This window comes from Scyliorhinus torazame, chromosome 7, assembly GCF_047496885.1.
Source record: "Scyliorhinus torazame isolate Kashiwa2021f chromosome 7, sScyTor2.1, whole genome shotgun sequence".
NCBI lineage: Eukaryota > Metazoa > Chordata > Chondrichthyes > Carcharhiniformes > Scyliorhinidae > Scyliorhinus > Scyliorhinus torazame.
This window is the reverse complement of record NC_092713.1, coordinates 161,913,809-161,935,551: the sequence shown is the minus strand read 5'-3', so window position 1 is coordinate 161,935,551 and position 21,743 is coordinate 161,913,809. Positions and strand designations below refer to the sequence as shown.

Here is a 21,743-nt window from a genome sequence, read left to right as displayed (position 1 = left end):
GGCACTATTCCTGTAGACAAAGATGACTTAAAGATCAAAGCCAAAGGCTCAGCAACCTCCTCCCCAGCTTCCCAGAGAATCCTAGGATAAATCCCATCCGGCCCAGGGGACTTGTCTATTTTCACACTTTCCAGAATTGCTAACACCTCCTCCTTATGAACCTCAAGCCCTTCTAGTCTAGTAGCCAGAATCTCAGTATTCTCCTCGACAACATTGTCTTTTTTGTGTGTGAATACTGATGAAAAATATTCATTTAGCACCTCTCCTATCTCCTCGGACTCCAAGCACAACTTCCCACTACTGTCCTTGACTGGCCCTACTCTTACCCGAGTCATTCTTTTATTCCTGACATATCTATAGAGAGCTTGAGGGTTATCCTTGATCCTACCTGCCAAAGACTTCTCATGTCCCCTCCTGGCTCTTCTTAGCTCTCTCTTTAGGTCCTTCCAACTAACTTGTAACTCTCGAGCGCCCAAATTGAACCTTCATGTCTCATCTTTACATAAGCCTCCTTCTTCGTCTTGACAAGTGTTTCGACTGCCTTAGTAAACCACGGTTCCCTTGCTCGACCACTTCCTCCCTGCCTGACAGGCACATACTTATCAAGGACACGCAGTAGCTGTTCCTTGGACAAGCTCCACATTTCCATTGTGCCCATCCCCTGCAGTTTTCCTCTCCATCCGATGCATCCTAAGTCTTGCCTCATCGCATCATAATTGCCTTTCCCCCAGATATAACTCTTGCCCTGCGGTATATACCTATCCCTTTCCATCACTAAAGTAAACTTAATCAAATTGTGGTCACTATCACCAAAGTGCTCACCTACCTCCAAATCTAACACCTGTCCTGGTTCATTACCCAGTACCAAATCCAATATGGCCTCGCCTCTCGTTGGCCTATCTACATACCATGTCAGGAAACCCTCCTGCACACATTGGACAAAAATGGACCCATGTAAAGTACTCGAACGATAGCGTTTCCCGTCACAGCCTCCCCGAACAGGCGCCGGAATGTGGCGACTAGGGGCTTTTCACAGTAACTTCATTTGAAGCCTACTTGTGACAATAAGCGATTTTCATTTTCATTTCATTTTCAATATTTGGAAAGTTAAAGTCCCCCATAACAACTACCCTGTTGCTTTCGCTCCTATCCAGAGCCATCTTTGCAATCCTTTCCTCTACATCTTTGGAACTTTCCGGAGGCCTATAGAAAACCCCTAACAAGGTGACCTCTCCTTTCCTGTTTCTAACCTCAGCCTATACTCCCTCAGTAGACGCGTCCTCATCAAACGTCCTTTCTGCCACCGTAATACTCTCCTTGACTAACAATGCCACTCATCCCCCTCTTTTACCACCTTCCCTGAGCTTACTGAAATATCTAAACCCCGGCACCTGCAACAACCATTCCTGTCCCTGCTTTTTCCATGTCTCTGAAATGGCCACAACATCGAAGTCCCAGGTACCAACCCATGCCGCAAGTTCACCCACCTTATTCCGGGTGCTCCTGGCATTGAAGAAGACACAGTTTAAACCACCTTCCTGCCTGCCGGTACACTCCTGCAACTTTGAAATCTTACTCATGACCTCACTACTCTCAACCTCCTGTATACTGGAGCTACAATTCAAATTCCCAAGCCCCTGCTGAACTAGTTTAAACCCTCCCGAAGAGCATTAGCAAATTTCCCCCCCAGGATATTGGTACCCCTCTGGGCCAGGTGTAGACCATCCCGTTTGTAGAGGTCCCACCGACCCCAGATTATCCAGAAATCTGAAACCCTATCTCCTGCAACATCCCTGTAGCCACGTGTTCAACTCCTCTCTTTCCCTATTCCTCATCTCGCTATCACGTGGCACGGGTAACAACCCAGAGATAATAACTCTGTTTCCACACTAGCTCCCTGAATTCCTGCCTTACATCCCCATCCCTTTTCCTACCTATGTAGTTGGTACCTATGTGGACCACGACTTGGGGCTGCTCCCCCTCCCCCTTAAGGATCACGAAAACACGATCCGAGACATCACGTACCCTGGCACCTGGGAGGCAACGCACCAACCGCGAGTCTCTCTCGTTCCCACAGAATCTCCTATCTATCCCCCTAACTATGGAGTCTTCAATGACTAATGCTCTACTCCTCTCCCCCCTTCCCTTCTGAGCAACAGGGACAGACTCTGTGCCAGAGACCTGTGCCCCACGCACACAGTGACCCAGGGCAAGGATTGAACCCGGGTCCTCAGCGTTGTAGGCAGCAGTGCTGCAACAAGGGCAGAACTGATGCTGCCTGGGCCTGGGGGAAGATTGGCTTGCTCTTTGGGAAGGAGACTGGGTCGGTCCTGGGGAAGGAGGCTGGGTGGGTCTGGGGCAGGGGACTGGGTCGGTCCTGGGGAAGGAGGCTGGGTCGGTCTGGGGAAGGAGGCTGGGTCGGTCTGGGGAAGGAGGCTGGGTCGGTCTGGGGAAGGAGACTGGGTCGGTCCTGGGGCAGGAGGCTGGGTCGGTCTGGGGCAGGGGGCTGGGTCGGTCCTGGGGAAGGAGGTTGGGTCGGTCCTGGGGAAGGACGCTGTGTCGGTCCTGGGGCAGGGGGCTGGGTCGGTCCTGGGGAAGGAGGCTGGGTCGGTCCTGGGGCAGGTGGCTGGATCGGTCCTGGGGTAGGAGGCTGGGTCGGTCCTGGGGAAGGAGACTGGTTCGGTCCTGGGGGAGGGTGGGTCAGTCCTGGGGAAACGGGCTGGGTCGGTGCTGGGGAAGGAGACTGGGTCGGTCCTGGGGAAGGAGGCTGGGTCGGTCCTGGGGAAGGAGGCTGGGTCGGTCCTGGGGAAGGAGGTTGGGTCGGTCTGGGAAAGGTGACTGGGTCAGTTCTGGGGAAGGAGACAGGGTCGGTCTAGGGAAGGAGGCTGGGTCGGTCCTGGGGAAGGAGGCTGGGTCGGTCCTGGGGAAGGAGGCTGGGTCGGTCCTGGGGAAGGAGGCTGGGTCGGTCCTGGGGCAGGGGGCTGGGTCGGTCCTGGGGAAGGAGACTGGGTCGGTCCTGGGGAAGGAGGCTGGGTCGGTCCTGGGGAAGGAGGCTGGGTCGGTCCTGTGGAAACAGGCTGGGTCGGTCCTGGGGAAGGAGGTTGGGTCGGTCTGGGAAAGGTGACTGGGTCAGTTCTGGGGAAGGAGACAGGGTCGGTCTAGGGCAGGAGGCTGGGTCGGTCCTGGGGAAGGAGACTGGGTCGGTTCTGGGGAAGGAGGCTGTGTCGGTCCTGGGGAAGGAGACTGGGTCGGCCCTGGGGCAGGAGGCTGGGTTGGTCTGGGGAAGGAGACTGCGTCGGTCTGGGGAAGGAGGCTGGGTCGGTCCTGGGGAAGGAGGCTGGGTCTGTCTGCGGAAGGAGGCTGGGTCGGTCCTGAGGAAGGAAACTGGGTCAGTCCTGGGGCAGGTGGCTGGGTCGGTCCCGGGGAAGGAGACTGGGTCGGTCCTGGGGCAGGGGGTTGGGCCGGTCCTGGGGAAGGAGGCTGGGCCGGTCCTGGGGAAGGAGACTGGGTCGGTCCTGGCGAAGGAGACTGGGCCCCTTCTGGGGAAGGAGACTGGGTCGGCCCTGGGGCAGGAGGCTGGGTCTGTCTGCGGAAGGAGGCTGGGTCGGTCCTGAGGAAGGAAACTGGGTCAGTCCTGGGGCAGGTGGCTGGGTCGGTCCCGGGGAAGGAGACTGGGTCGGTCCTGGGGCAGGGGGTTGGGCCGGTCCTGGGGAAGGAGGCTGGGCCGGTCCTGGGGAAGGAGACTGGGTCGGTCCTGGCGAAGGAGACTGGGCCCCTTCTGGGGAAGGAGACTGGGTCGGCCCTGGGGCAGGACGCTGGGTCGGTCTGGGGCAGGAGGCTGGGTCGGTCTGGGGCAGGAGGCTGGGTCGGTCTGGGGCAAGAGGCTGGGTCGGTCTTGGGCAGGAGGCTGGGTCGGTCTGGGGCAGGAGGCTCGGTCGGTCTAGGGAAGGAGGCTGGGTCGGTTCTGGGGCAGGAGGCTGGGTCGGTCCTGGGGAAGGAGGCTTGGTCGGTCCTGGGGAAGGAGTCTGGGTCGGACCTGGGGCAGGGGGCTGGGTCGGTCCTGGGGAAGGAGGCTGGGTCGTTACTGGGGCAGGGGGCTGGGTCGGCCCTGGGGCAGGTGGCTGGATCGGTCCTGGGGCAGGAGGCTGGGTCGGTCTGGGAAAAGTGACTGGGTCAGTTCTGGGGAAGGAGACCGGGTCGGTCCTGGGGAAGGAGGCTGGGTCGGTCCTGGGGAAGGAGGCTGGATCAGTCCTGGGGGAGGCTGGGTCGGTGCTGGGGAAACAGGCTGGGTCGGTCCTGGGGCAGGGGGCTGGGTCGTTCCTGGGGCAGGGGGCTGGGTCGGTCCTGGGGAAGGAGGCTGGGTCGTTACTGGGGCAGGGGGCTGGGTCGGTCCAGGGGAAGGAGGCTGGGTCGGTCCTGGGGAAGGAGGCTGGGTCGGTCCTGGGGAAGGAGGTTGGGTCGGTCTGGGAAAGGTGACTGGGTCAGTTCTGGGGAAGGAGACAGGGTCGGTCCTGGGGAAGGAGGGTGTGTCGGTCCTGGGGAAGGAGACTGGGTCGGTCCTGGGGAAGCAGGTTGGGTCGGTCTGGGAAAGGTGACTGGGTCAGTTCTGGGGAAGGAGACAGGGTCGGTCCTGGGGAAGGAGGCTGGGTCGGTCCTGGGGAAGGAGGCTGGGTCGGTCCTGGGGCAGGGGGCTGGGTCGGTCCTGGGGAAGGAGGCTGGGTCGTTACTGGGGCAGGGGGCTGGGTCGGTCCAGGGGAAGGAGGCTGGGTCGGTCCTGGGGAAGGAGGCTGGGTCGGTCCTGGGGAAGGAGGGTGTGTCGGTCTGGGAAAGGTGACTGGGTCAGTTCTGGGGAAGGAGACAGGGTCGGTCCTGGGGAAGGAGGCTGGGTCGTTACTGGGGCAGGGGGCTGGGTCGGTCCAGGGGAAGGAGGCTGGGTCGGTCCTGGGGAAGGAGGCTGGGTCGGTCCTGGGGAAGGAGGGTGTGTCGGTCTGGGAAAGGTGACTGGGTCAGTTCTGGGGAAGGAGACAGGGTCGGTCCTGGGGAAGCAGGTTGGGTCGGTCTGGGAAAGGTGACTGGGTCAGTTCTGGGGAAGGAGACAGGGTCGGTCCTGGGGAAGGAGGCTGGGTCGGTCCTGGGGAAGGAGGCTGGGTCGGTCCTGGGGAAGGAGGCTGGGTCGGTCCTGGGGCAGGGGGCTGGGTCGGTCCTGGGGAAGGAGACTGGGTCGGTCCTGGGGAATGAGGCTGGGTCGGTCCTGGGGAAGGAGACTGGGTCGGTTCTGGGGAAGGAGGCTGTGTCGGTCCTGGGGAAGGAGGCTGGGTCAGTCCTGGGGAAGGAGACTGGGTCGGTCCTGGGGAAGGAGACTGGGTCGGTCCTGGGGAAGGAGGCTGGGTCAGTCCTGGGGAAGGAGGCTGGGTCGGTCTGGGGAAGGAGGCTGGGTCGGTCCTGGGGAAGGAGACTGGGTCGGTCCTGGGGAAGGAGGTTGGGTCGGTCTGGGAAAGGTGACTGGGTCAGTTCTGGGGAAGGAGACAGGGTCGGTCTAGGGAAGGAGGCTGGGTCGGTCCTGGGGAAGGAGGCTGGGTCGGTCCTGGGGAAGGAGGCTGGGTCGGTCCTGGGGAAGGAGGCTGGGTCGGTCCTGGGGCAGGGGGCTGGGTCGGTCCTGGGGAAGGAGACTGGGTCGGTCCTGGGGAAGGAGGCTGGGTCGGTCCTGGGGAAGGAGGCTGGGTCGGTCCTGTGGAAACAGGCTGGGTCGGTCCTGGGGAAGGAGGTTGGGTCGGTCTGGGAAAGGTGACTGGGTCAGTTCTGGGGAAGGAGACAGGGTCGGTCTAGGGCAGGAGGCTGGGTCGGTCCTGGGGAAGGAGACTGGGTCGGTTCTGGGGAAGGAGGCTGTGTCGGTCCTGGGGAAGGAGACTGGGTCGGCCCTGGGGCAGGAGGCTGGGTTGGTCTGGGGAAGGAGACTGCGTCGGTCTGGGGAAGGAGGCTGGGTCGGTCCTGGGGAAGGAGGCTGGGTCTGTCTGCGGAAGGAGGCTGGGTCGGTCCTGAGGAAGGAAACTGGGTCAGTCCTGGGGCAGGTGGCTGGGTCGGTCCCGGGGAAGGAGACTGGGTCGGTCCTGGGGCAGGGGGTTGGGCCGGTCCTGGGGAAGGAGGCTGGGCCGGTCCTGGGGAAGGAGACTGGGTCGGTCCTGGCGAAGGAGACTGGGCCCCTTCTGGGGAAGGAGACTGGGTCGGCCCTGGGGCAGGAGGCTGGGTCTGTCTGCGGAAGGAGGCTGGGTCGGTCCTGAGGAAGGAAACTGGGTCAGTCCTGGGGCAGGTGGCTGGGTCGGTCCCGGGGAAGGAGACTGGGTCGGTCCTGGGGCAGGGGGTTGGGCCGGTCCTGGGGAAGGAGGCTGGGCCGGTCCTGGGGAAGGAGACTGGGTCGGTCCTGGCGAAGGAGACTGGGCCCCTTCTGGGGAAGGAGACTGGGTCGGCCCTGGGGCAGGACGCTGGGTCGGTCTGGGGCAGGAGGCTGGGTCGGTCTGGGGCAGGAGGCTGGGTCGGTCTGGGGCAAGAGGCTGGGTCGGTCTTGGGCAGGAGGCTGGGTCGGTCTGGGGCAGGAGGCTCGGTCGGTCTAGGGAAGGAGGCTGGGTCGGTTCTGGGGCAGGAGGCTGGGTCGGTCCTGGGGAAGGAGGCTTGGTCGGTCCTGGGGAAGGAGTCTGGGTCGGACCTGGGGCAGGGGGCTGGGTCGGTCCTGGGGAAGGAGGCTGGGTCGTTACTGGGGCAGGGGGCTGGGTCGGCCCTGGGGCAGGTGGCTGGATCGGTCCTGGGGCAGGAGGCTGGGTCGGTCTGGGAAAAGTGACTGGGTCAGTTCTGGGGAAGGAGACCGGGTCGGTCCTGGGGAAGGAGGCTGGGTCGGTCCTGGGGAAGGAGGCTGGATCGGTCCTGGGGGAGGCTGGGTCGGTGCTGGGGAAACAGGCTGGGTCGGTCCTGGGGCAGGGGGCTGGGTCGTTCCTGGGGCAGGGGGCTGGCTCGGTCCTGGGGAAGGAGGCTGGGTCGTTACTGGGGCAGGGGGCTGGGTCGGTCCAGGGGAAGGAGGCTGGGTCGGTCCTGGGGAAGGAGGCTGGGTCGGTCCTGGGGAAGGAGGTTGGGTCGGTCTGGGAAAGGTGACTGGGTCAGTTCTGGGGAAGGAGACAGGGTCGGTCCTGGGGAAGGAGGGTGTGTCGGTCCTGGGGAAGGAGACTGGGTCGGTCCTGGGGAAGCAGGTTGGGTCGGTCTGGGAAAGGTGACTGGGTCAGTTCTGGGGAAGGAGACAGGGTCGGTCCTGGGGAAGGAGGCTGGGTCGGTCCTGGGGAAGGAGGCTGGGTCGGTCCTGGGGCAGGGGGCTGGGTCGGTCCTGGGGAAGGAGGCTGGGTCGTTACTGGGGCAGGGGGCTGGGTCGGTCCAGGGGAAGGAGGCTGGGTCGGTCCTGGGGAAGGAGGCTGGGTCGGTCCTGGGGAAGGAGGGTGTGTCGGTCTGGGAAAGGTGACTGGGTCAGTTCTGGGGAAGGAGACAGGGTCGGTCCTGGGGAAGGAGGCTGGGTCGTTACTGGGGCAGGGGGCTGGGTCGGTCCAGGGGAAGGAGGCTGGGTCGGTCCTGGGGAAGGAGGCTGGGTCGGTCCTGGGGAAGGAGGGTGTGTCGGTCTGGGAAAGGTGACTGGGTCAGTTCTGGGGAAGGAGACAGGGTCGGTCCTGGGGAAGCAGGTTGGGTCGGTCTGGGAAAGGTGACTGGGTCAGTTCTGGGGAAGGAGACAGGGTCGGTCCTGGGGAAGGAGGCTGGGTCGGTCCTGGGGAAGGAGGCTGGGTCGGTCCTGGGGAAGGAGGCTGGGTCGGTCCTGGGGCAGGGGGCTGGGTCGGTCCTGGGGAAGGAGACTGGGTCGGTCCTGGGGAATGAGGCTGGGTCGGTCCTGGGGAAGGAGACTGGGTCGGTTCTGGGGAAGGAGGCTGTGTCGGTCCTGGGGAAGGAGGCTGGGTCAGTCCTGGGGAAGGAGACTGGGTCGGTCCTGGGGAAGGAGACTGGGTCGGTCCTGGGGAAGGAGGCTGGGTCAGTCCTGGGGAAGGAGGCTGGGTCGGTCTGGGGAAGGAGGCTGGGTCGGTCCTGGGGAAGGAGACTGGGTCGGTCCTGGGGAAGGAGGCTGGGTCGGTCCTGGGGAAGGAGACTGGGTCGGTTCTGGGGAAGGAGGCTGTGTCGGTCCTGGGGAAGGAGACTGGGTCGGCCCTGGGGCAGGAGGCTGGGTCGGTCTGGGGAAGGAGACTGCGTCGGTCTGGGGAAGGAGGCTGGGTCGGTCCTGGGGAAGGAGGCTGGGTCTGTCTGCGGAAGGAGGCTGGGTCGGTCCTGAGGAAGGAGACTGGGTCAGTCCTGGGGCAGGTGGCTGGGTTGGTCCTGGGGAAGGAGACTGGGTCGGTCCTGGGGCAGGGGGTTGGGCCGGTCCTGGGGAAGGAGGCTGGGCCGGACCTGGGGAAGGAGGCTGGGCCGGACCTGGGGAAGGAGGCTGGGCCGGTCCTGGGGAAGGAAACTGGGTCGGTCCTGGCGAAGGAGACTGGGCCCCTTCTGGGGAAGGAGACTGGGTCGGCCCTGGGGCAGGAGGCTGGGTCGGTCTGGGGCAGGAGGCTGGGTCGGTCTGGGGCAAGAGGCTGGGTCGGTCTTGGGCAGGAGGCTGGGTCGGTCTGGGGCAGGAGGCTCGGTCGGTCTAGGGAAGGAGGCTGGGTCCGTCTGGGGAAGGAGACTGGGTCGGTCCTGGGGAAGGAGGCTTGGTCGGTCCTGGGGAAGGAGGCTTGGTCGGTCCTGGGGAAGGAGTCTGGGTCGGACCTGGGGCAGGGGGCTGGGACGGTCCTGGGGAAGGAGGCTGGGTCGTTACTGGGGCAGGGGGCTGGGTCGGCCCTGGGGCAGGTGGCTGGATCGGTCCTGGGGCAGGAGGCTGGGTCGGTCCTGGGGAAACAGGCTGGGTCGGTCCTGGGGGAGGCTGGGTCGGCCCTGGGGGAGGCTGGGTCGGTCCTGGGGAAAAGTGACTGGGTCAGTTCTGGGGAAGGAGACCGGGTCGGTCCTGGGGAAGGAGGCTGGGTCGGTCTAGGGAAAAGTGACTGGGTCAGTTCTGGGGAAGGAGACCGGGTCGGTCCTGGGGAAGGAGGCTGGGTCGGTCCTGGGGAAGGAGGCTGGGTCGGTCCTGGGGAAGGAGGCTGGGTCGGTCCTGGGGCAGGGGGCTGGGTCGTTCTTGGGGCAGGGGGCTGGGTCGGTCCTGGGGAAGGAGGCTGGGTCGGTCCTGGGGCAGGGGGCTGTGTCGGTCCTGGGGCAGGAGGCTGGGTCGGTCCTGTGGAAACAGGCCGGGTCGGTCCTGGGGGAGGACGCTGTGTCGGTCCTGGGGCAGGGGGCTGTGTCGGTCCTGGGGAAGGAGACTGGGTCGGTTCTGGGGAAGGAGGCTGGGTCGGTCCTGGGGTAGGAGACTGGGTCGGCCCTGGGGCAGGAGGCTGGGTCGGTCTGGGGAAGGAGACTGCGTCGGTCTGGGGAAGGAGGCTGGGTCGGTCCTGGGGAAGGAGGCTGGGTCTGTCTGCGGAAGGAGGCTGGGTCGGTCCTGAGGAAGGAGACTGGGTCAGTCCTGGGGCAGGTGGCTGGGTCGGTCCTGGGGAAGGAGACTGGGTCGGTCCTGGGGCAGGGGGTTGGGCCGGTCCTGGGGAAGGAGGCTGGGCCGGTCCTGTGGAAACAGGCCGGGTCGGTCCTGGGGAAGGAGACTGGGTCGGTCCTGTGGAAACAGGCCGGGTCGGTCCTGGGGAAGGAGGCTGGGTCGGTCCTGGGGGAGGCTGGGTCGGTCCTGGGGAAGGAGGCTGGGTCGGTCCTGGGGAAGGAGGCTGGGTCGGTCCTGGGGCAGGAGGCTGGGTCGGTCTAGGGAAAAGTGACTGGGTCAGTTCTGGGGAAGGAGACCGGGTCGGTCCTGGGGAAGGAGGCTGGGTCGGTCCTGGGGAAGGAGGCTGGGTCGGTCCTGGGGAAGGAGGCTGGGTCGGTCCTGGGGAAGGAGGCTGGGTCGTTCCTGGGGCAGGGGGCTGGGTCGTTCCTGGGGCAGGGGGCTGGGTCGGTCCTGGGGAAGGAGGCTGGGTCGGTCCTGGGGAAGGAGGCTGGGTCGGTCCTGGGGAAGGAGGCTGGGTCGGTCCTGGGGAAGGAGGCTGGGTCGGTCCTGGGGCAGGGGGCTGGGTCGTTCCTGGGGCAGGGGGCTGGGTCGGTCCTGGGGCAGGAGGCTGGGTCGGTCCTGGGGAAGGAGGCTGGGTCGGTCCTGGGGAAGGAGGCTGGGTCGGTCCTGGGGAAGGAGGCTGGGTCGGTCCTGGGGCAGGAGGCTGGGTCGGTCCTGGGGCAGGGGGCTGGGTCGTTCCTGGGGAAGGAGGCTGGGTCGGTCCTGGGGAAGGAGGCTGGGTCGGTCCTGGGGAAGGAGGCTGGGTCGGTCCTGGGGAAGGAGGCTGGGTCGGTCCTGGGGCAGGGGGCTGGGTCGTTCCTGGGGCAGGGGGCTGGGTCGGTCCTGTGGAAACAGGCCGGGTCGGTCCTGGGGGAGGAGGCTGGGTCGGTCCTGGGGAAGGAGGCTGGGTCGGTCCTGGGGAAGGAGACTGGGTCAGTCCTGGCGAAGGAGACTGGGTCCTCCTGGGGAAGGAGACTGGGTCGGTCCTGGGGAAGGAGACTGGGTCGGTCTGGGGCAGGAGGCTCGGTCGGTCCTGGGGCAGGAGGCTGGGTCGGTCTGGGGAAGGAGACTGGGTCGGTCCTGGGGAAGGAGACTGGGTCGGGCTGGGACAGGAGGCTGGGTCGGTCCTGGAGCAGGAAGCTGGGTCGGTCCTGGGGAAGGAGACCGGGTCGGTCCTGGGGAAGGAGACCGGGTCGGTCCTGGGGAAGGAGACTGGGTCGGTCTGTGGCAGGAGGCTGGGTCGGTCCTGGGGCGAGAGGCTGGGTCGGTCTGGGGCAGGAGGCCCGGTCATTCTAGGGAAGGAGGCTGGGTCGCTCTGGGAAAGGAGACTGGGTCGGTCTGGGGAAGGAGACTGGGTCGGTCTCGGAGAGGAGACAGGGTCGGTCCTGGGGAAGGAGGCTGGGTCGGTCCTGGGGAAGGAGACTGGGTCGGTCCTGGGGAAGGAGACTGGGTCGTTCCTGGAGCAGGGGCCTGGGTCGGTCCTGGGGGAGGAGGCTGGGTCGGTCCTGGGGAAGGAGGCTGGGTCGGTCCTGGGGAAGGAGGCTGGGTCGGTCCTGGGGAAGGAGACTGGGTCAGTCCTGGCGAAGGAGACTGGGTCCTCCTGGGGAAGGAGACTGGGTCGGTCCTGGGGAAGGAGACTGGGTCGGTCTGGGGCAGGAGGCTCGGTCGGTCCTGGGGCAGGAGGCTGGGTCGGTCTGGGGAAGGAGACTGGGTCGGTCCTGGGGAAGGAGACTGGGTCGGGCTGGGACAGGAGGCTGGGTCGGTCCTGGAGCAGGAAGCTGGGTCGGTCCTGGGGAAGGAGACCGGGTCGGTCCTGGGGAAGGAGACCGGGTCGGTCCTGGGGAAGGAGACTGGGTCGGTCCTGTGGCAGGAGGCTGGGTCGGTCCTGGGGCGAGAGGCTGGGTCGGTCTGGGGCAGGAGGCCCGGTCATTCTAGGGAAGGAGGCTGGGTCGCTCTGGGGAAGGAGACTGGGTCGGTCTGGGGAAGGAGACTGGGTCGGTCTCGGGAAGGAGACAGGGTCGGTCCTGGGGAAGGAGACTGGGTCGTTCCTGGAGCAGGGGCCTGGGTCGGTCCTGGGGAAGGAGACTTGGTCGGACCAGGGGCAGGGGGCCGGGTCGGTCCTGGGGAAGGAGGCTGGGTCGGTCCTGGGGAAGGAGACTGGGTCGGCCCTCGGTCAGGAGGCTGGATCGGTCTGGGGAAGGAGGCTGAGTCGGTCTGGGGAAGGAGGCTGTGTCGGTCTGGGGAAGGAGACTGCGTCGGTCTGGGGAAGGAGGCTGGGTCGGTCCTGGGGAAGGAGGCTGGGTCTGTCTGCGGAAGGAGGCTGGGTCGGTCCTGAGGAAGGAGACTGGGTCAGTCCTGGGGCAGGTGGCTGGGTCGGTCCTGGGGAAGGAGACTGGGTCGGTCCTGGGGCAGGGGGTTGGGCCGGTCCTGGGGAAGGAGGCTGGGCCGGTCCTGTGGAAACAGGCCGGGTCGGTCCTGGGGAAGGAGACTGGGTCGGTCCTGTGGAAACAGGCCGGGTCGGTCCTGGGGAAGGAGGCTGGGTCGGTCCTGGGGGAGGCTGGGTCGGTCCTGGGGAAGGAGGCTGGGTCGGTCCTGGGGAAGGAGGCTGGGTCGGTCCTGGGGCAGGAGGCTGGGTCGGTCTAGGGAAAAGTGACTGGGTCAGTTCTGGGGAAGGAGACCGGGTCGGTCCTGGGGAAGGAGGCTGGGTCGGTCCTGGGGAAGGAGGCTGGGTCGGTCCTGGGGAAGGAGGCTGGGTCGGTCCTGGGGAAGGAGGCTGGGTCGTTCCTGGGGCAGGGGGCTGGGTCGTTCCTGGGGCAGGGGGCTGGGTCGGTCCTGGGGAAGGAGGCTGGGTCGGTCCTGGGGAAGGAGGCTGGGTCGGTCCTGGGGAAGGAGGCTGGATCGGTCCTGGGGAAGGAGGCTGGGTCGGTCCTGGGGCAGGGGGCTGGGTCGTTCCTGGGGCAGGGGGCTGGGTCGGTCCTGGGGCAGGAGGCTGGGTCGGTCCTGGGGAAGGAGGCTGGGTCGGTCCTGGGGAAGGAGGCTGGGTCGGTCCTGGGGAAGGAGGCTGGGTCGGTCCTGGGGCAGGAGGCTGGGTCGGTCCTGGGGCAGGGGGCTGGGTCGTTCCTGGGGAAGGAGGCTGGGTCGGTCCTGGGGAAGGAGGCTGGGTCGGTCCTGGGGAAGGAGGCTGGGTCGGTCCTGGGGAAGGAGGCTGGGTCGGTCCTGGGGCAGGGGGCTGGGTCGTTCCTGGGGCAGGGGGCTGGGTCGGTCCTGTGGAAACAGGCCGGGTCGGTCCTGGGGGAGGAGGCTGGGTCGGTCCTGGGGAAGGAGGCTGGGTCGGTCCTGGGGAAGGAGACTGGGTCAGTCCTGGCGAAGGAGACTGGGTCCTCCTGGGGAAGGAGACTGGGTCGGTCCTGGGGAAGGAGACTGGGTCGGTCTGGGGCAGGAGGCTCGGTCGGTCCTGGGGCAGGAGGCTGGGTCGGTCTGGGGAAGGAGACTGGGTCGGTCCTGGGGAAGGAGACTGGGTCGGGCTGGGACAGGAGGCTGGGTCGGTCCTGGAGCAGGAAGCTGGGTCGGTCCTGGGGAAGGAGACCGGGTCGGTCCTGGGGAAGGAGACCGGGTCGGTCCTGGGGAAGGAGACTGGGTCGGTCTGTGGCAGGAGGCTGGGTCGGTCCTGGGGCGAGAGGCTGGGTCGGTCTGGGGCAGGAGGCCCGGTCATTCTAGGGAAGGAGGCTGGGTCGCTCTGGGGAAGGAGACTGGGTCGGTCTGGGGAAGGAGACTGGGTCGGTCTCGGGAAGGAGACAGGGTCGGTCCTGGGGAAGGAGGCTGGGTCGGTCCTGGGGAAGGAGACTGGGTCGGTCCTGGGGAAGGAGACTGGGTCGTTCCTGGAGCAGGGGCCTGGGTCGGTCCTGGGGGAGGAGGCTGGGTCGGTCCTGGGGAAGGAGGCTGGGTCGGTCCTGGGGAAGGAGGCTGGGTCGGTCCTGGGGAAGGAGACTGGGTCAGTCCTGGCGAAGGAGACTGGGTCCTCCTGGGGAAGGAGACTGGGTCGGTCCTGGGGAAGGAGACTGGGTCGGTCTGGGGCAGGAGGCTCGGTCGGTCCTGGGGCAGGAGGCTGGGTCGGTCTGGGGAAGGAGACTGGGTCGGTCCTGGGGAAGGAGACTGGGTCGGGCTGGGACAGGAGGCTGGGTCGGTCCTGGAGCAGGAAGCTGGGTCGGTCCTGGGGAAGGAGACCGGGTCGGTCCTGGGGAAGGAGACCGGGTCGGTCCTGGGGAAGGAGACTGGGTCGGTCCTGTGGCAGGAGGCTGGGTCGGTCCTGGGGCGAGAGGCTGGGTCGGTCTGGGGCAGGAGGCCCGGTCATTCTAGGGAAGGAGGCTGGGTCGCTCTGGGGAAGGAGACTGGGTCGGTCTGGGGAAGGAGACTGGGTCGGTCTCGGGAAGGAGACAGGGTCGGTCCTGGGGAAGGAGACTGGGTCGTTCCTGGAGCAGGGGCCTGGGTCGGTCCTGGGGAAGGAGACTTGGTCGGACCAGGGGCAGGGGGCCGGGTCGGTCCTGGGGAAGGAGGCTGGGTCGGTCCTGGGGAAGGAGACTGGGTCGGCCCTCGGTCAGGAGGCTGGATCGGTCTGGGGAAGGAGGCTGAGTCGGTCTGGGGAAGGAGGCTGTGTCGGTCTGGGGAAGGAGGCTGGGTCGGTCTGGGGAAGGAGGCTGGGTCGGTCTGGGGAAGGAGGCTGGGTCGGTCTGGGGAAGGAGACTTGGTCGGACCAGGGGCAGGGGGCCGGGTCGGTCCTGGGGCAGGGGGCTGGGTCGTTCTTGGGGCAGGGGGCTGGGTCGGTCCTGGGGAAGGAGGCTGGGTCGGTCCTGGGGCAGGGGGCTGTGTCGGTCCTGGGGCAGGAGGCTGGGTCGGTCCTGTGGAAACAGGCCGGGTCGGTCCTGGGGGAGGACGCTGTGTCGGTCCTGGGGCAGGGGGCTGTGTCGGTCCTGGGGAAGGAGACTGGGTCGGTTCTGGGGAAGGAGGCTGGGTCGGTCCTGGGGTAGGAGACTGGGTCGGCCCTGGGGCAGGAGGCTGGGTCGGTCTGGGGAAGGAGACTGCGTCGGTCTGGGGAAGGAGGCTGGGTCGGTCCTGGGGAAGGAGGCTGGGTCTGTCTGCGGAAGGAGGCTGGGTCGGTCCTGAGGAAGGAGACTGGGTCAGTCCTGGGGCAGGTGGCTGGGTCGGTCCTGGGGAAGGAGACTGGGTCGGTCCTGGGGCAGGGGGTTGGGCCGGTCCTGGGGAAGGAGACCGGGTCGGTCCTGGGGAAGGAGACCGGGTCGGTCCTGGGGAAGGAGACTGGGTCGGTCTGTGGCAGGAGGCTGGGTCGGTCCTGGGGCGAGAGGCTGGGTCGGTCTGGGGCAGGAGGCCCGGTCATTCTAGGGAAGGAGGCTGGGTCGCTCTGGGGAAGGAGACTGGGTCGGTCTGGGGAAGGAGACTGGGTCGGTCTCGGGAAGGAGACAGGGTCGGTCCTGGGGAAGGAGGCTGGGTCGGTCCTGGGGAAGGAGACTGGGTCGGTCCTGGGGAAGGAGACTGGGTCGTTCCTGGAGCAGGGGCCTGGGTCGGTCCTGGGGGAGGAGGCTGGGTCGGTCCTGGGGAAGGAGGCTGGGTCGGTCCTGGGGAAGGAGGCTGGGTCGGTCCTGGGGAAGGAGACTGGGTCAGTCCTGGCGAAGGAGACTGGGTCCTCCTGGGGAAGGAGACTGGGTCGGTCCTGGGGAAGGAGACTGGGTCGGTCTGGGGCAGGAGGCTCGGTCGGTCCTGGGGCAGGAGGCTGGGTCGGTCTGGGGAAGGAGACTGGGTCGGTCCTGGGGAAGGAGACTGGGTCGGGCTGGGACAGGAGGCTGGGTCGGTCCTGGAGCAGGAAGCTGGGTCGGTCCTGGGGAAGGAGACCGGGTCGGTCCTGGGGAAGGAGACCGGGTCGGTCCTGGGGAAGGAGACTGGGTCGGTCCTGTGGCAGGAGGCTGGGTCGGTCCTGGGGCGAGAGGCTGGGTCGGTCTGGGGCAGGAGGCCCGGTCATTCTAGGGAAGGAGGCTGGGTCGCTCTGGGGAAGGAGACTGGGTCGGTCTGGGGAAGGAGACTGGGTCGGTCTCGGGAAGGAGACAGGGTCGGTCCTGGGGAAGGAGACTGGGTCGTTCCTGGAGCAGGGGCCTGGGTCGGTCCTGGGGAAGGAGACTTGGTCGGACCAGGGGCAGGGGGCCGGGTCGGTCCTGGGGAAGGAGGCTGGGTCGGTCCTGGGGAAGGAGACTGGGTCGGCCCTCGGTCAGGAGGCTGGATCGGTCTGGGGAAGGAGGCTGAGTCGGTCTGGGGAAGGAGGCTGTGTCGGTCTGGGGAAGGAGGCTGGGTCGGTCTGGGGAAGGAGGCTGGGTCGGACCAGGGGCAGGGGGCCGGGTCGGTCCTGGGGCAGGGGGCTGGGTCGTTCTTGGGGCAGGGGGCTGGGTCGGTCCTGGGGAAGGAGGCTGGGTCGGTCCTGGGGCAGGGGGCTGTGTCGGTCCTGGGGCAGGAGGCTGGGTCGGTCCTGTGGAAACAGGCCGGGTCGGTCCTGGGGGAGGACGCTGTGTCGGTCCTGGGGCAGGGGGCTGTGTCGGTCCTGGGGAAGGAGACTGGGTCGGTTCTGGGGAAGGAGGCTGGGTCGGTCCTGGGGTAGGAGACTGGGTCGGCCCTGGGGCAGGAGGCTGGGTCGGTCTGGGGAAGGAGACTGCGTCGGTCTGGGGAAGGAGGCTGGGTCGGTCCTGGGGAAGGAGGCTGGGTCTGTCTGCGGAAGGAGGCTGGGTCGGTCCTGAGGAAGGAGACTGGGTCAGTCCTGGGGCAGGTGGCTGGGTCGGTCCTGGGGAAGGAGACTGGGTCGGTCCTGGGGCAGGGGGTTGGGCCGGTCCTGGGGAAGGAGGCTGGGCCGGTCCTGTGGAAACAGGCCGGGTCGGTCCTGGGGAAGGAGACTGGGTCGGTCCTGTGGAAACAGGCCGGGTCGGTCCTGGGGAAGGAGGCTGGGTCGGTCCTGGGGGAGGCTGGGTCGGTCCTGGGGAAGGAGGCTGGGTCGGTCCTGGGGAAGGAGGCTGGGTCGGTCCTGGGGCAGGAGGCTGGGTCGGTCTAGGGAAAAGTGACTGGGTCAGTTCTGGGGAAGGAGACCGGGTCGGTCCTGGGGAAGGAGGCCGGGTCGGTCCTGGGGAAGGAGGCTGGGTCGGTCCTGGGGAAGGAGGCTGGGTCGGTCCTGGGGAAGGAGGCTGGGTCGTTCCTGGGGCAGGGGGCTGGGTCGTTCCTGGGGCAGGGGGCTGGGTCGGTCCTGGGGAAGGAGGCTGGGTCGGTCCTGGGGAAGGAGGCTGGGTCGGTCCTGGGGAAGGAGGCTGGGTCGGTCCTGGGGAAGGAGGCTGGGTCGGTCCTGGGGCAGGGGGCTGGGTCGTTCCTGGGGCAGGGGGCTGGGTCGGTCCTGGGGCAGGAGGCTGGGTCGGTCCTGGGGAAGGAGGCTGGGTCGGTCCTGGGGAAGGAGGCTGGGTCGGTCCTGGGGAAGGAGGCTGGGTCGGTCCTGGGGCAGGAGGCTGGGTCGGTCCTGGGGCAGGGGGCTGGGTCGTTCCTGGGGAAGGAGGCTGGGTCGGTCCTGGGGAAGGAGGCTGGGTCGGTCCTGGGGAAGGAGGCTGGGTCGGTCCTGGGGAAGGAGGCTGGGTCGGTCCTGGGGCAGGGGGCTGGGTCGTTCCTGGGGCAGGGGGCTGGGTCGGTCCTGTGGAAACAGGCCGGGTCGGTCCTGGGGGAGGAGGCTGGGTCGGTCCTGGGGAAGGAGGCTGGGTCGGTCCTGGGGAAGGAGACTGGGTCAGTCCTGGCGAAGGAGACTGGGTCCTCCTGGGGAAGGAGACTGGGTCGGTCCTGGGGAAGGAGACTGGGTCGGTCTGGGGCAGGAGGCTCGGTCGGTCCTGGGGCAGGAGGCTGGGTCGGTCTGGGGAAGGAGACTGGGTCGGTCCTGGGGAAGGAGACTGGGTCGGGCTGGGACAGGAGGCTGGGTCGGTCCTGGAGCAGGAAGCTGGGTCGGTCCTGGGGAAGGAGACCGGGTCGGTCCTGGGGAAGGAGACCGGGTCGGTCCTGGGGAAGGAGACTGGGTCGGTCTGTGGCAGGAGGCTGGGTCGGTCCTGGGGCGAGAGGCTGGGTCGGTCTGGGGCAGGAGGCCCGGTCATTCTAGGGAAGGAGGCTGGGTCGCTCTGGGGAAGGAGACTGGGTCGGTCTGGGGAAGGAGACTGGGTCGGTCTCGGGAAGGAGACAGGGTCGGTCCTGGGGAAGGAGGCTGGGTCGGTCCTGGGGAAGGAGACTGGGTCGGTCCTGGGGAAGGAGACTGGGTCGTTCCTGGAGCAGGGGCCTGGGTCGGTCCTGGGGGAGGAGGCTGGGTCGGTCCTGGGGAAGGAGGCTGGGTCGGTCCTGGGGAAGGAGGCTGGGTCGGTCCTGGGGAAGGAGACTGGGTCAGTCCTGGCGAAGGAGACTGGGTCCTCCTGGGGAAGGAGACTGGGTCGGTCCTGGGGAAGGAGACTGGGTCGGTCTGGGGCAGGAGGCTCGGTCGGTCCTGGGGCAGGAGGCTGGGTCGGTCTGGGGAAGGAGACTGGGTCGGTCCTGGGGAAGGAGACTGGGTCGGGCTGGGACAGGAGGCTGGGTCGGTCCTGGAGCAGGAAGCTGGGTCGGTCCTGGGGAAGGAGACCGGGTCGGTCCTGGGGAAGGAGACCGGGTCGGTCCTGGGGAAGGAGACTGGGTCGGTCCTGTGGCAGGAGGCTGGGTCGGTCCTGGGGCGAGAGGCTGGGTCGGTCTGGGGCAGGAGGCCCGGTCATTCTAGGGAAGGAGGCTGGGTCGCTCTGGGGAAGGAGACTGGGTCGGTCTGGGGAAGGAGACTGGGTCGGTCTGGGGAAGGAGACTGGGTCGGTCTCGGGAAGGAGACAGGGTCGGTCCTGGGGAAGGAGACTGGGTCGTTCCTGGAGCAGGGGCCTGGGTCGGTCCTGGGGAAGGAGACTTGGTCGGACCAGGGGCAGGGGGCCGGGTCGGTCCTGGGGAAGGAGGCTGGGTCGGTCCTGGGGAAGGAGACTGGGTCGGCCCTCGGTCAGGAGGCTGGATCGGTCTGGGGAAGGAGGCTGAGTCGGTCTGGGGAAGGAGGCTGTGTCGGTCTGGGGAAGGAGGCTGGGTCGGTCTGGGGAAGGAGGCTGGGTCGGTCTGGGGAAGGAGGCTGGGTCGGTCTGGGGAAGGAGGCTGGATCGGTCTGGGGAAGGAGGCTGGGTCGGTCTGGGGAAGGAGACTGGGTCGGCCCTGTGGCAGGAGGCTGGGTCGGTCCTGGGGAAGGAGACTGGGTCGGCCCTCGGTCAGGAGGCTGGATCGGTCTGGGGAAGGAGGCTGAGTCGGTCTGGGGAAGGAGGCTGTGTCGGTCTGGGGCAGGAGGCTGGGTCGGTCTGGGGCAGGAGGCTGGGTCGGTCTGGGGCAGGAGGCTGGGTCGGTCCTGGGGAAGGAGGCTTGGTCGGTCCTGGGGAAGGAGTCTGGGTCGGTCTGGTGCAGGAGGCTGGGTCGGTCTGGGGCAGGGGGCTGGGTCGGCCCTGGGGCAGGTGGCTGGATCGGTCCTGGGGCAGGAGGCTGGGTCGGTCTGGGAAAAGTGACTGGGTCAGTTCTGGGGAAGGAGACCGGGTCGGTCCTGGGGAAGGAGGCTGGGTCGGTCCTGGGGAAGGAGGCTGGATCGGTGCTGGGGAAACAGGCTGGGTCGGTCCTGGGGCAGGGGGCTGGGTCGTTCCTGGGGCAGGGGGCTGGGTCGGTCCTGGGGAAGGAGGCTGGGTCGTTACTGGGGCAGGGGGCTGGGTCGGTCCAGGGGAAGGAGGCTGGGTCGGTCCTGGGGAAGGAGGCTGGGTCGGTCCTGGGGAAGGAGGTTGGGCGCGTCTGGGAAAGGTGACTGGGTCAGTTCTGGCGAAGGAGACAGGGTCGGTCCTGGGGAAGGAGGGTGTGTCGGTCCTGGGGAAGGAAACTGGGTCGGTCCTGGGGAAGCAGGTTGGGTCGGTCTGGGAAAGGTGACTGGGTCAGTTCTGGGGAAGGAGACAGGGTCGGTCCTGGGGAAGGAGGCTGGGTCGGTCCTGGGGAAGGAGGCTGGGTCGGTCCTGGGGCAGGGGGCTGGGTCGGTCCTGGGGAAGGAGGCTGGGTCGTTACTGGGGCAGGGGGCTGGGTCGGTCCAGGGGAAGGAGGCTGGGTCGGTCCTGGGGAAGGAGGCTGGGTTGGTCCTGGGGAAGGAGGGTGTGTCGGTCTGGGAAAGGTGACTGGGTCAGTTCTGGGGAAGGAGACAGGGTCGGTCCTGGGGAAGGAGGCTGGGTCGTTACTGGGGCAGGGGGCTGGGTCGGTCCAGGGGAAGGAGGCTGGGTCGGTCCTGGGGAAGGAGGCTGGGTCGGTCCTGGGGAAGGAGGGTGTGTCGGTCTGGGAAAGGTGACTGGGTCAGTTCTGGGGAAGGAGACAGGGTCGGTCCTGGGGAAGCAGGTTGGGTCGGTCTGGGAAAGGTGACTGGGTCAGTTCTGGGGAAGGAGACAGGGTCGGTCCTGGGGAAGGAGGCTGGGTCGGTCCTGGGGAAGGAGGCTGGGTCGGTCCTGGGGAAGGAGGCTGGGTCGGTCCTGGGGCAGGGGGCTGGGTCGGTCCTGGGGAAGGAGACTGGGTCGGTCCTGGGGAATGAGGCTGGGTCGGTCCTGGGGAAGGAGACTGGGTCGGTTCTGGGGAAGGAGGCTGTGTCGGTCCTGGGGAAGGAGGCTGGGTCAGTCCTGGGGAAGGAGACTGGGTCGGTCCTGGGGAAGGAGACTGGGTCGGTCCTGGGGAAGGAGGCTGGGTCAGTCCTGGGGAAGGAGGCTGGGTCGGTCTGGGGAAGGAGGCTGGGTCGGTCCTGGGGAAGGAGACTGGGTCGGTCCTGGGGAAGGAGGCTGGGTCGGTCCTGGGGAAGGAGACTGGGTCGGTTCTGGGGAAGGAGGCTGTGTCGGTCCTGGGGAAGGAGACTGGGTCGGCCCTGGGGCAGGAGGCTGGGTCGGTCTGGGGAAGGAGACTGCGTCGGTCTGGGGAAGGAGGCTGGGTCGGTCCTGGGGAAGGAGGCTGGGTCTGTCTGCGGAAGGAGGCTGGGTCGGTCCTGAGGAAGGAGACTGGGTCAGTCCTGGGGCAGGTGGCTGGGTTGGTCCTGGGGAAGGAGACTGGGTCGGTCCTGGGGCAGGGGGTTGGGCCGGTCCTGGGGAAGGAGGCTGGGCCGGACCTGGGGAAGGAGGCTGGGCCGGTCCTGGGGAAGGAAACTGGGTCGGTCCTGGCGAAGGAGACTGGGCCCCTTCTGGGGAAGGAGACTGGGTCGGCCCTGGGGCAGGAGGCTGGGTCGGTCTGGGGCAGGAGGCTGGGTCGGTCTGGGGCAAGAGGCTGGGTCGGTCTTGGGCAGGAGGCTGGGTCGGTCTGGGGCAGGAGGCTCGGTCGGTCTAGGGAAGGAGGCTGGGTCCGTCTGGGGAAGGAGACTGGGTCGGTCCTGGGGAAGGAGACTGGGTCGGTCCTGGGGAAGGAGGCTTGGTCGGTCCTGGGGAAGGAGGCTTGGTCGGTCCTGGGGAAGGAGTCTGGGTCGGACCTGGGGCAGGGGGCTGGGACGGTCCTGGGGAAGGAGGCTGGGTCGTTACTGGGGCAGGGGGCTGGGTCGGCCCTGGGGCAGGTGGCTGGATCGGTCCTGGGGCAGGAGGCTGGGTCGGTCCTGGGGAAACAGGCTGGGTCGGTCCTGGGGGAGGCTGGGTCGGCCCTGGGGGAGGCTGGGTCGGTCCTGGGGAAAAGTGACTGGGTCAGTTCTGGGGAAGGAGACCGGGTCGGTCCTGGGGAAGGAGGCTGGGTCGGTCTAGGGAAAAGTGACTGGGTCAGTTCTGGGGAAGGAGACCGGGTCGGTCCTGGGGAAGGAGGCTGGGTCGGTCCTGGGGAAGGAGGCTGGGTCGGTCCTGGGGAAGGAGGCTGGGTCGGTCCTGGGGCAGGGGGCTGGGTCGTTCTTGGGGCAGGGGGCTGGGTCGGTCCTGGGGAAGGAGGCTGGGTCGGTCCTGGGGCAGGGGGCTGTGTCGGTCCTGGGGCAGGAGGCTGG

The 21,743-nt window shown here is 67.1% G+C and overlaps 1 protein-coding gene across 3 annotated transcripts in view; it reads left to right on the top strand.

The window, feature by feature from the left end:
* The window catches only part of LOC140426654 (nucleus accumbens-associated protein 1-like), a 92,140-nt gene that overhangs the window by 36,622 nt on the left and 33,775 nt on the right, over positions 1-21,743 (top strand). The window lies entirely within an intron of this gene.